Source organism: Podarcis liolepis (genome assembly GCF_965112155.1).
Source record: "Podarcis liolepis genome assembly, chromosome: 2".
Taxonomy (NCBI): domain Eukaryota; kingdom Metazoa; phylum Chordata; class Lepidosauria; order Squamata; family Lacertidae; genus Podarcis; species Podarcis liolepis.
In genome coordinates, this window is record NC_139555.1 from 113628647 (window position 1) to 113640357 (window position 11711).

At 43.9% G+C, this 11711-nt stretch overlaps 1 long non-coding RNA gene across 1 annotated transcript; it reads right to left on the bottom strand.

Annotated features, from left to right (window-relative positions):
• Window positions 1-7569: 7569 nt before the first annotated feature.
• LOC310702254 lies at window positions 7570-11711 on the bottom strand. Its single transcript, XR_014523406.1, has 3 exons — window positions 11614-11711; window positions 9841-9925; window positions 7570-7825 (listed from the first exon to the last, which is right to left on the bottom strand). It is a non-coding gene; the product is annotated as an uncharacterized lncRNA (long non-coding RNA).

Genomic DNA, 11711 nt, shown 5'->3' on the forward strand with positions numbered 1-11711 from the left:
AGCGCACGGAAACACTGTTTACCTTCCCGCCGGAGCGGTACTTGCACTTTGTGCTTTTGAACTGCTAGGTTGGCAGGAGCAGGGACCGAGCACTGGGAGTTCACCCCGTCGCGGGGATTCGAACCGCCGACCTTCTGATCGGCAAGCCCTAGGCTCTGTGGTTTAACCCACAGCCCCACTCATGTCCTTCCCTTTCCATGGCTCCTTCCCAGTCTTTTACAGTGGCGCAAAACTTGACTCTGTTCATTTGATTGACCACAAACTTTGAATAAATGAGGGGTCGGTGTGTTTTCCCCATTTTGCAGATTTCTCAGATGTGGGAGAGGAAAAGTTATTTGTACCACCACAGTCTTACCTTTTAAGGAATGGACTAAAAGGAAACCCATCTTGGTCTCTCCTTGTAGTAGATAGGTAGCCGTGTTGGTCTGCCATAGTCAAAATAAAATTTTTTTTTCTTCCAGTAGCACCTTAAAGACCAACTAAGTTAGTTCTTGGTATGAGCTTTCGTGTGCATGCACACTTCTTCAGATACACTGAGTGTATCTGAAGAAGTGTGCATGCACACGAAAGCTCATACCAAGAACTAACTTAGTTGGTCTTTAAGGTGCTACTGGAAGAAAAAAAAATTTTTTTTGGTCTCTCCTTGTTACTGGTATCTTGAGGAAGGTGTTTTAGACTGAGTTGGGGCACAGATCCACCAAGCTCAGCATTCTCATTACATTGATTGGCAGCGGCTTCCTTGGGTTTGGCGCAAGACCTACTTGGCTGTAAGGGACACGGGTGGCACTATGGTCTAAACCACTGAGCCTCTTGGGCTTGCCAATCAGAAGGTTAGCAGTTTGAATCCCTGTGACGGGGTGAGCTCCTGCCAACCTAGCAGTTTGAAAGCACGCCAGTGCAAGTAGATAAATAGGTACCACTGTGGCGGGAAGGTAAACAGCATTTCTGTGCGCTCTGGTTTCCGTCACAGTGTCCTGTTGCGCCAGAAGCAGTTTAGTCCTGCTGGCCACATGACCCAGAAAGCTGTCTGTGGACAAACACCCGCTCCCTCAGCCTGAAAGGGAGATGAGCGCTGCAACTCCATAGTCGCCTTTGACTGGACTTAACCGTCCAGGGGTCCTTTAGCTTGGGTGTGCCTCAATGGGAGTCTTTTGCATGGAAAACATGAATTCAAGTATTGAGCTATGGCCTTTAAATGCCTTGTTAAATGTGTTAGGGCTCCACTGTCAAACTGCTCAGAAATCCTTTCTGCTGTTTAGTTTTAATCTCCTTTCTTGTAACTCCATGCCCCTCTCCAGAGCAAGAGAAAACAAACTTGCTCCATCTTCATATTTGAAGTGGCTATCGTGTCTACTCTCCGTCTCTTCTTTCCCAGCTCCCTCAACCGTTCCACATAAGGCTTGGTTTCCAGACCCTTGAACATCTTGGACTCTGCACACATGGCTTGAGCTCCCCACAAACAGGGTGGAATGAGTGCTCCAGAAACAGCGAACATCATATAAACCTCCCCACAAACACCCCAAAATGAAAAACCCTACAGAAATGTATAAGGAAGTTAATTCTGTACATGGGGTAAAATGTTATAAATTCAGGACAATGACACAGGTCAACTCCCAAATTTCTTGTTGCTTTTTAAAAGTTCATAAACAGGCCGGTGTCTGTTTCTTCATTGACAGGGATTTTTCCAAGGGTCCAAACCCTGCTCGGCCATGACGCCCACTGGGTGATCTTGGGCCAAGCCACTGTCTCTCTGCCAGACCCCACAGTGTTGTTGTGAGGATAGAATCAGGAAGGCAGATGACACCAAACTGGGAGGGGTGGCTAACACCCCAGAGGACAGGATCACACTTCAAAACGACCTTGACAGATTAGAGAACTGGGCCAAAACAAACAAGATGAATTTTAACAGGGAGAAATGTAAAGTATTGCACTTGGGCAAAAAAAATGAGAGGCACAAATACAAGATGGGGAACACCTGGCTTGAGAGCAGTACATGTGAAAAGGATCTAGGAGTCTTGGTTGACCACAAACTTGACATGAGCCAACAGTGTGACGCGGCAGCTAAAAAAGCCAGTGCAATTCTGGGCCTCATCAATAGGAGTATAGCATCTAGATCAAGGGAAGTAATAGTGCCACTGTATTCTGCTCTGGTCAGACCTCACCTGGAGTACTGTGTCCAGTTCTGGGCACCACAATTCAAGAAGGACACTGACAAACTGGAACGTGTCCAGAGGAGGGCAACCAAAATGGTCAAAGGCCTGGAAACGATGCCTTATAAGGAACGGCTAAGGGAGCTGGGCATGTTTAGCCTGGAGAAGAGGAGGTTAAGGGGTGATATGATAGCCATGTTCAAATATATAAAAGGATGTCACATAGAGGAGGGAGAAAGGTTGTTTTCTGCTGCTCCAGAGAAGCGGACACGGAGCAATGGATCCAAACTACAAGAAAGAAGATTCCACCTAAACATTAGGAAGAACTTCCTGACAGTAAGAGCTGTTTGACAGTGGAATTTGCTGCCAAGGAGTGTGGTGGAGTCTCCTACTTTGGAGGTCTTTAAGCAGAGGCTTGACAACCATATGTCAGGAGTGCTCTGATGGTGTTTCCTGCTTGGCAGGGGGTTGGACTCGATGGCCCTTGTGGTCTCTTCCAACTCTATGATTCTATGATTCTAGGAAGGGATTCTAACGTCCAGTGGTTTGTTAGCCCCCAAATGTAAAAATGAGCGAGGTCCCAGCTAAAGAAGAATGGTCACTTAAGCTGATGGAATATGCGCAGCTTGCAGGTTCAACATACAGAATAAGAGGAGGAGAAGAACATATGTTTAAAGAAGAAAGGTAAATGTTTATTGAATATATGGGGGGCGATCGTGTACACTTGAAAACGCTGGCCGCATTAAGATAAATCCAAGAGTGTAAATATGGTTTTGATGGATGTAATAATGGAATACTGAATGGTTTAGTTTATGTAAAATATGCAGGGATTTATGGCATGCAAAATGAACCATGGAAAGAGAAGAAGGGAAGTCACTGATATGTTATGGATGTTTAAATGTGTATTCAAAATTGTAAAACATAAAATTTAATTGTGTGTGTGTGTGTGTGTGTGTGTGTGTGTGTGTGTGTGAATGAGAGAGACGTGAATCATGCATGCCACCTTCAGCTCCTTGCAGGAAAAGGTGGGATAAAAATGCAATCATAAAATAGTAGGAAGACTATTATTATGATGTGTATCTGAAGAAGTGTGCATGCACACGAAAGCTCATACAAATAACAAACTTTTGGGGTCTCTAAGGTGCTACTGGAAGGAATTTTTTTTTTTTACTACGGCAGACCAACGCGGCTACCTGCCTGTAACTATTATTATTATTATTATTATTATTATTATTATTATTATCCCTCATCTTGAAGATGGGATGAGACTTTGTGGCAGAAGTGAGATTTGAATTCGGATCCTGACATAAAAAAGAGAGAGTGAATAAACCACTGAATAGACAGCAAGGTACACTAGGCTGTGGTTAGCAGGTGGGTGGGTGAGTGATCAGGTTATTTGGGGGGGGGGATCAGCTGACCTTGATTTCCACCAGGCCGAGGTTGTTTACAACAGGAGCAGGGTAAATTTGGGGAGGGGGCACTGTCAAAGAGTAGGGAGGTGTGAATGCCCCATTGTTGGAGGAGAGCTGATGGGTCCTTTTGGAGGTGGGCAGTGGGGAGGGGCGTGCAACCCTCCCAATAGGCCAGAGAGAGGATAAGGAGTCCAGGAAACCAGCCCAACAGGAGAGCTATCAAGGCTTTGGCAAGAGCCATTGATAAGGTGACAACTCACTCTGCAAGATAATGGGGACCGAAGGCCCTTTGATACATTGTCCTGGTCCCAGAACATTGACACCTCTAGGGCCAAGGGGAGGGAGATGCTGAGAGAGAAGGGAGAGAACTTGACTCCTGCGGTTTTATCTCTTGCCCATCAGTTGGGTTTTGTTCCTTTTATAGGCCTTGATGAGCACTAAATGTCAATCCAGGGTAGTACTGGAAGTCTGGGGAGGGAGAATGAAGGATTCCCGAGCTCTCTGGGAAGGATCTAACCATTTCCAGGGGTACTGGTGGAAGAAAGCAGGTTCAATGGTGAGCGATGATGAAGTCCCATTAGCTCCAACAGCTTCTGGTGGGTCACAGCTTGCCCACCCTCACAGCCCTGAAGTAAGAAATCCGATATATCTGTATTCCAAGCGGATTCTTAGCCAACTGAACAAAAAATAAAAATTAAAACTGATTATTATTATTATTATTATTATTATTATTGTAACTTGTTACCCATAGGTCTCCAAGCAGCTAGCAACAAATTTTTAAAAATGAACACATTATAAAAGAATTCATTCTAAATACCTTCCGTTAAGAAAAACAACCATAGCAGCCACAGGAAAGCTGAAGAAGATTTTTACAACACAACCCCAGGCATGTCTACTCGGAAGTAAGTCCCTCTGGGTTCAGCAGGGCTTACTCCCATGTAAGCGCAGCTGCAATCATTGTTTTGGGAAACATTCTCCTGAAGAGGATCAAGTCCATGCTTGCTTACTTGAAACCATTGAATTAAATGGGATTGCTTTCTGAGTAGACCTGCTTTAGGTAGCATTGCTCTGAGCATCTTAAATATAGCCAAAGCAGGGTTGTTGTTTTTGTAAACTGATTTGTAGAAATATTTAAAATAAAATAAAATATATAATAACACAGGCAGATGAGCAGTGCTGTGAATCTTACTCCACCCACCCACAATGATTCTTTCTTCTCTTGAAACATTGAACAGGGTCTTTGCCAATATTATACATTCTCTTCTTTGGTGATCACTCGTAGCCGAGTAAGATTGTCTTCCATGAGCACGATCTTAACAGTGTGTCCGTAAGTCACTGCTGAGGCTAATTCCACACTACCTTCCACAGTGGGTTCACAAGTTTCCGGGTGGGAGTTGTACATGGTGAGGGTTTGCCAAGCGTGCCTTCCTCTAAGCATGTTTCTCCCTTGCGTCCTGAGTTCGAGTGTCTTCAAAGCCCATGACACCTTTGGTAAAGGCTGTTCTCCAACTGGAGCACTCGCAGGCCAGTGTTTCCCAGTTGTCAGTGTTTATATTACTTTTTTTAGATTTGCTTTGAGACAGTCTTTAAACCTCTTTTGTTGACCACCAGCATTACGCTTTCCATTATTAAGTTCGGAATAGAATACAGTGGTACCTTGGGTTAAGTACTTAATTCGTTCTGGAGGTCTGTTCTTAACCTGAAACTGTTCTTAACCTGAAGCATCACTTTAGCTAATGGAGCCTCCTGCTGCCACCGCGCCACCAGAGCACAATTTCTGTTCTCATCCTGAAGCAAAGTTCTTAACCTAAGGTACTATTTCTGGGTTAGCGGAGCCAGTAACCTGAAGCGTGTGTAACCTGAAGCGTATGTAACCTGAGGTACCACTGTAGTTGCTTTGGAAGACAATCATCAGGCATCCGCACAACATGACCAGTCCAACGAAGTTGATGTTGAAGAATCCTTGCTTCAACACTGGTGATCTTTACTTCTTCCAGTACACCGGCATTAGTTTGCCTGTCTTCCTATGTGATGTGTAAAAATTTTCGGAGATGCCGTTGATGGAATCTTTCAAGGAGTGGGGGGAGGGACTTTTTCCAACCAGAGGGCCACATTAACTTCTGGTTTCTATGCATTCACTCATACCATTCTATCCACTATTCAGATTTTGAAGAAGCATTATCACAGGGAAAGTCCCATGAGGACAATGAATTTCAGAAGAGTACAAAGCAGGGCTGGTGAGGAATGTGGTTCAAGAAGGGTGTGGCTTAGTTCCGACAGAAGAGTCCAAGGGCTGATACAAAGACCTGAAGGACTACACCTGGACTACACCTGGGCGAGACGGTTGCTCATCCCTGTTCTACAAGATAATGGAGATCAACAACAATTGCATTGTGTAATAGTTCATGCCAGAAAGCCAGGAAAGAGAGGGAGATTCTTGGTTTCTGCCAGAATCAGGGGCGAGTTAATGCGTCCAAAATCCAGTGATAAGCAGGCAGCGAGTTCATTGCACCAGGACAAAATGGAACCGATTTAGACCAACCATACAGCTTGCGGCTGCTGCTGCAAAACGTCACCTTGCCATGCAATGAAAGCCAACAGTTCTGGCTAAACAAGGGTGTAATCTGGGGTAGGGTAGTGTAGTTGTGGTTACAGTATCAACTAGTGAGAACAGGATTCAAAATCTCTCCTCAGCCTGGCAGCACCTTTGGCTAGTCCAACACACACACTCCTGCAAGTCTAAAACAAGGATTACCTCCATAAATATTGCTCTACGCTCCACAGGGAGAGACTTAAAAGTGATAATCAATAGTCACACTGCAGGACAGGAAGATATACAGCAATGCGCCCAATACTCATTTCTACCTTTTTTTTTTTACTCTCTTTATTTTGCCTGCCCTTCTGCAAAAGTTCCAGGCCTAGGCATTCTGTCTCAGCCTACCATGGGTAGGCAAACTAAGGCCCGAGGGCCAGATCCGGCCCAATCACCTTCTAAATCCAGCCTGCGGACGGTCTGGGAATCAGCGTGTTTTTACATGAGTAGAATGTGTGCTTTTTTGGGGGGGGGAAATGCATCTTTGGGTTATTTGTGGGGCATAGGAATTAGTTCACCCCCCCCCCAAATAATATAGTCTGGCCCTCCACAAGGTCTGAGGGACAGTGGACCGGCCCCCTGCTGAAAAAGTTTGCTGACCCCTGGCCTATCCTATCACACAAGGTATAAAAGGGGGGGGAACCCATTTCCTTGGAGGTGCCTGGGTTTAGGCAGCTTAGAGGTCGCATCCTGTAACTTAGATATCACCTAATCACTGACATGTGGGGAAAGGTGTTGCTACTCAACTGGAAGCGTTAAGAAACACTGTTTCAAAGGCTGATTCTATGTGCAGTTTTTAATTTAATTCTTTCCTTCTTTTAACATTTTATTTATCATTTTCCATTTTACAACAAACATAACATTTTCCGCATCTATTTCCAATATCTCATTTCGACCTCCTTCCCCCTCTTTCTGCAGCTGCTTATATTTATAGATTCAGGTAGATAGCCGTGTTGGTCTGACACAGTTATCCTTAAATGAATTTATATTTTTAGAGGTCAACCATATGCCAAGATATTTAATCTTTTTCACTGCCATAATTTCTATTTTATTTTGTAGATCTTCAATTTGTTTTTGATCCATATTTCTGACCAACATTTTGTTTTTGGCTTTATTTAATTTGAAACCTGCCCATTGCCCGAACCCTCCAATTACTTCCAGTGCTCCAATTACACCAGTCTGAGGCTCTTCTAATGTTAAGACCACATTGTCTGCAAATACTTTAAGCTTGTATTCATTTGTGCACAAATGAAAAAAATTAAAAATTGTCCAGTAGCACCTTATAGACCAACTAAGTTGTATCTGAAGACGTGTGCATGCACACGAAAGCTTCTACCAGAACAAACTTAGTTGGTCTATAAGGTGATACTGGACAATTTTTTAATGCTTATATTTATAATACTTTTACTGCATTTCCAAGTTAAACCTAATTATTATTATTTATTTCATTTCATTCAATAATTGTTACGTCACTGCATGTCTTTACATCAATCCTGCTAATGATTTAATCTGTTTACAAGGATTCTGAAAATATATTCTAAATGATTTCCACTATCTATAAAATACTTTGTCTTGATTTCTTATTCTTCCAGTAAGTTTCGCCATTTCTGCATATTCCAATACTTTTTGTTGCCATTCTTCTTTGGTCAGGACTTTTGTTTTCTTTCCACCTTTGGGCAAATATCGTATGAGCTGCTGTGGTTGCATACATAAATAAACTTTTATGTTGTTTAGGTATCTCTAATCCCATTATTCCCAAAAGGAAAGCTTCTGGTTTTCTTAAGAAAAGTTATCTTAAACTCCCCCCCCACCCAACCCATTATATATATTTCAAATGTAATCCTTAATGTAACTTAATTTAACTCAAGATACAGCTGGAGCTAGGTTCAGTTCTGTGAATCATCTCTAAGGCCATGATCCCATGCATACTTACTTAGGAGTAAACCCCAGCAAATGCAGTAGGACACACTGAAGAGGTGTAGGATTGTGCTACAGATTAAAAAGGTAAAGGACCCCTGACAGTTAAATCCAGTCGCAAATGACTCTGGGGTTGCGGCGCTCATCTCGCTTTACTGGCCGAGGGAGCCGACGTTTGTCTGCAGATAGTTTTTCTGGGTCATGCGGCCAGCATGACTAAGCCGCTTCTGGCGAACCAGAGCAGTGCACAGAAACGCCGTTTACCTTCCCGCCGGAGCGGTACCTATTTATCTACTTGCACTTTGACGTGCTTTCAAACTGCTAGGTTGGCAGGAGCAGGAACCAAGCAATAGGAGCTCACCCCGTCACAGGGATTCGAACCACCAACCTTCCGATCGGCAAGCCCTAGGCTCAGTGGTTTAGACCACAGCACCACCCACATCCCGCCATGCTACAGATTAGTTGAACTTTTAAAGAAGGTTTTTTGGGTGGGTGGGAAATGGGGAGAAACTGCACACAGCTCAGTTGGTAGAGCACAATAAACTTAATCTGAGGGTCTTGGGTTCAAGTCCCACTTGGGCAAAAGATTCCTGCATTGCAGAAGTTTGGCCTAGATGATCGTTGTGGGTCTCTTCCATAGCTGTCAACTTTTCCCTTTTCCTGCGAGGAATCCTATTCGAAATAAGGGAATTTCCCTTAAAAAAGGTAAACGTTGACAGCTATGGTCTCTTCCAGCTTTATGATTGTAGTCTATGATAAACCTGTGAGGAAAGAGATGAATTTGGGAAGGCAACAACTCAAAAACACTGCCCAGTTTGGATTTCATGGCACATCTTAGATATGCATTGTGTTGGGGACACGGGAATAACAGACTCAACACTAATGTCTCATATTGAATGTAACTGATTTGTAGAAAAGACTTTACAACCTTAAAAAAGAGACAATGAATGTTCTTTTGTAAACCAAGAAAATCTTGAAGAAGAAGAACACAGTGCAATTGATACCCATTACTTGGGAGTAAACCCAAGACTTAGAGGTAACAGATATGCCTAGGATTGCATACTATTGTTTGGAAACAAGACTCTAAGCTCCAATATTATGGGAGACAGAAAATTATTTCTGTCCAAATTCTTCACACTCATACATAATTTGATATACCTCTATCATGGCTGCACCCACCCCTGGTCACCTTTTTCTTAAATTTCCTCTCTGTTCACTGACAGGAACTCAGGCTGCAAACCAAACCATGACTACTCAAAGGTAAGCCCCACTGAATTCAATGGAACTTACTCCCAGGTAAGCAGGACTAGAACTGCAGCCTCAGTAAATTTTACTTCTGAGTAAACACGCACAGGACTGGGCTTCACACCTGCAGCTGAAATGTTTGTACTGTGGGAATGTACTGATTTAATGTTCATGACTTATATACTCGTGTTTTTTAATTGTTGAATGGAATTCCCTCCCCCAATTAGGTAGCAAATTGAAATTTTATTGAGTCAGTTTCATTTTTGTTATATTCCCCCCACTCCCTGCTTAACTTGTCTTTGCAGTCTCAGATAGATATACTGAAGAGCAAGGCTCCAAATCTATCCACCTCTTTTAACTCAATTAGAAATTATGAGAACACATATATAGGATTGTGCTGTTAGGCTGTAGTTGCTGCCATTACAGTTGTTTGCAAAGGCATGGAGAACAGCAAATTCGCCTACACAAACCATGAAAGAAATTGCTCTTGGGGTCCGTTTACCCTTTACCTTTTTAAGCTTACCCAGCTATTGAGATTCATGGGAAGGAAGACGCAGTTCAGAAGAGACCAATTGTTTTCATTCATCCAAATTGGGATCAATAGAGACCTAAAGCATTAGCAAAAAATAAACAGCCTGGCAATAATTCGGAAATGGATTTTGTTTACATCCTAGCTGCAGAATTTATCTGTTTTCTCAGACAACCTGGCACATTATTATTATTATTATTATTATTATTATTATTATTATTATTAAAACGGCAATTATTTTTATCCTTTTATTTATTGCATGGTTGCAGAGGATGGGAAATGGTTTTTCTTCTAATTGTCTATTTTATTCTGTACCAAATAAAAATTAAAAGCGCTTAAATTTTATATACAATTCCAGCCAGCTCCCATCTGTGCAGTGGTTAAGAGCGCTGGCGTAGGACTTGAGGAGTCCTGGGTTCCAATCCCCACTTACACATGAAACTTGCTCGCTGACCCAGATCCAATCACTTTCCCCACCCCACAAGGTTGTTGTGAGAATAACACAGGGAGACCCACGCAAAATACCTTGAGCTCCTTAGAGAAAAAGTGAGATATGAATGCAATAAATGGATGCCTTACTAAACAAGCTTGCTTTGTCCTGACACTCCCACCTTCGGCCACTAGGCCACACTTCCAACACACCCATTCCCCCAGGCTGGAGGGGCAACCAAATCAGGGATAGGCAACCTGTGGCCCTCCGGGTGGTGTCTGACCCCCAACTGCTGCTAGCCAGCAGGCCCAATGGTCACAGGTGGATGGGAATTATAGACCAAAACATTCTGGAGGGCCACAGGGCCCCCTACTCCTGAGTGAGATGGAAATCTTTACCTGTTGAACCTCTGCCTGCCATTGACATAGCTCTGCCAGAAAGAAAAAACGTCAACCACTGTTCCCCCTATAAGCAAAGAAATGATGGTATTTCTGCTGGCCATTGTTCATAAGCAATGCTCTTTTTTTCCTGGTGTATGCATAACCCTGAACATTTTGTGAATCTAGGTTGGGCCCAGGGCCAGATTTGGGTTTGATGAGGCCCTAAGCTACTGGCCCTTTATATGTCCAGCTGTCCTTTGTCAACAACAAATTGTCACTGTTTTTTGTGTTGAATATATGCTATATGGTAATTTATGGACCTAATAAGGTATCTAAAGCCATTTGCACATAACAAAATATGTAATATTTTTGGAAATGTACATCCAGGTTATTTTCCTTTAAATTTTTTTGGGGGCCCTCAGAGAGTGGACCCCTAAGCTACAGCTTGCTTAGCTTATACTGTACGTAAATCTGGCACTGGTTTGGCCTCACTGAGGGGCAGTATTTCAATATGAGTAGGAAAACGAGAGTACCCCTGTTCATAACCCATTAATTAATATTAACCCCTTCCCTCCTGAACCAGCCCTCCATGGCCCAAGCTCCCCACCAACCCTCCCAGGAACCCCAAAAGCGCCCACCCACCTCCTCCCCATCCAACAGGGCGCCCTCTTTTGAGCCTTCTCAACTCCTCCTCCCTTTGGCTTTGAAGCCCCCCAGATCCTTTGCCCCTCTCACAGGGCCATCTCTCCCCCCCCCACCACCACACACACCCTCCAGGGGTAGAGGCCCGAGCTCTATTGTCTAGGTCTGAATGGGCCATATGGGGCTGCAGAATGGCCGGGCCCTGCTGAGCATTGTTGGGTCCATGGCATTGGCGGTGGTTGGGGGGCTGCTGGCCCTTTGAAGCTGGGGAGGGGGAGGGTCTTCACTCCCGATCTACTCCCCTTTGACCAATACCTGGCAGCAAGGAGGGGTGGGCGCGCAGGATCTCTTTAAGCCGGAGGGGCGGGGCAGCTTTCAGGATGGCCCCAAAGGCTTTCAAATCCGCCCCACCG